Here is a 1,988-nt window from a genome sequence, read left to right as displayed (position 1 = left end):
GGTATGACAACTTTTTCATTAATTTACTATTTCAAGATGTTTCTTTAAATCCTGCTGTGGTTACACACAGTCAACAGTTTCTCTCTGGTTAGTTAAACATTTAACAGAAAAGGAGATAAGGAGATCAAAGTGAAATAATGAATAATAAATGAATAAAATAAAAATGTTTTAAATATAGTATCAAACTCTTCAAGCCTTTAGTGGAAGTGTCAGCCATAAAAGAAAAACAACAGAAAACAGGAACAGGTCATTTGTAATTCAAACTTTTCGTAAGTCGATGCACCTTTTTCCATCACCTTTTGAGTGAGGCGATGCTGGCTGAAGACGAAGTTCTTGTTGGAGGAGGAGGTGGCAGAGATTGAAGAAAGCATACGTATGCATGCATACATATGTATGTGTACATGTACATAACATTAAGGAATTTAATGTAATTTTTTAAAATTTTCTGTTTTATCTATCTCATTACGCAGGTATTTTGCCGTACCATGGGCAGAAACATTGCCATTAAGTGCCTTCGTAACTTGAATTTTTCGTTAAATGGGGTCTTCATAAGCCGGGGTTCCCCTGTACAATAAAATGAGAAATCTCTTTAGACCTGACTCCTGATAAACAGGATATTGTGAGTTCAATAGTTTCTCCGTATGAGAACAATCCGTATGGAAGTAAGTGGTTTTACTCTGGCTTACCTGAAATCCTGCAATTTGAAGTAATTCAGTCTAGATCTACTCCTGCATCCAGAACAGCTGCCCATACTGCTTTTGGATTCGCCAAGAGTTTTCACAGGGTCTGGCTAGCATAAAAGTGCACAAAAGGCACTGAATAATTTGTACAACTAAAGGAAAAGCGCATCTTGCATTATTTTGGTGTATTTGTTAAAGTGCTTAGTCAAATAGACAATGAAGTAAAAATATAACACTCCATTTCACACACAGTTCAAGTACTCAACCTGGTTTTAGTTTTTTTTTTAAACAATACAGAGTTCACACTGTTGCAGCAGTTACCACGTGTAAAATGAGCATAAGTTTTCCTGCTAACTTATCAATTTTAGTAACTCACCGGAGTTTCCAAGAAACAAACATCCACTGCATCGGGTTGGTTGAGAGCAAAACACATAAAATGCTCTGAACAGTACATAACTTTAAGTCAGAGATTGTTAAAAGTACAGTTTAACACTTATTTTATATTGAAAGCCTTACTGTTTTGCTCTCAGTGTCTTGCTCCGTTTTGTCTAGCTTAATGCAGCAGCGTGCTTATGTTGCATTCACTGGACTATGGAAACACGGTGTGTTCAAGGGGTGTCGGAAATAATGACATAAGGTGAAAAAAATATATACTAGGAACCATGTCTATAGTGTTTAGCTTTTTCTCTTTTATCAGGTGACTGCAGGTGTTGATGAACATGGAAAGGTATCACACTCAACACTTCACATTAGAATCACTGCTACACGAACAAATAATTAAAATATTTCATACATGCAGTAACTATACAACATCTATCTGGAAGATAATCATCTGTTCTTTCTTATGTCAACAATTTATTTTAACGCAGCACAGTTAACACTAAACACCGTTATTACATTTCATTTAACACAAGCACACTAAACAAAACTGCAGCTGTAATGATAAATTGTTGTACTACAGCGACTCATAGAGATGCAGGTGACATGATAGTGACTGATCCATCTCATCTGAAAGGAGACAAAACTCTGAAAACTGCAAAGACGATATTTACACAGCCAGAAATGTAACAGTTTAAAACTAGACAGACTAAAGAGGACAGAAATCATTCAGTGTGAAGAGCTTCAGACTTTATTGGCTTGATGTTATTCATATATAACACACACACACACACACATATATATATATATATATATATATTAGGGGTGCAACAATACTCGTATCGATATTGAACGTTCGATACAGTCCTTTTGGTTCGGTACGCATATGTATCGAACAATACAAAATTTTTAATTTATTTTATCAACTTT

Source organism: Haplochromis burtoni, unplaced genomic scaffold (genome assembly GCF_018398535.1).
Source record: "Haplochromis burtoni strain Fernald_Lab_line unplaced genomic scaffold, NCSU_Asbu1 Contig_1008, whole genome shotgun sequence".
Lineage (NCBI taxonomy): Eukaryota > Metazoa > Chordata > Actinopteri > Cichliformes > Cichlidae > Haplochromis > Haplochromis burtoni.
This window is presented reverse-complemented; position numbering follows the sequence as displayed.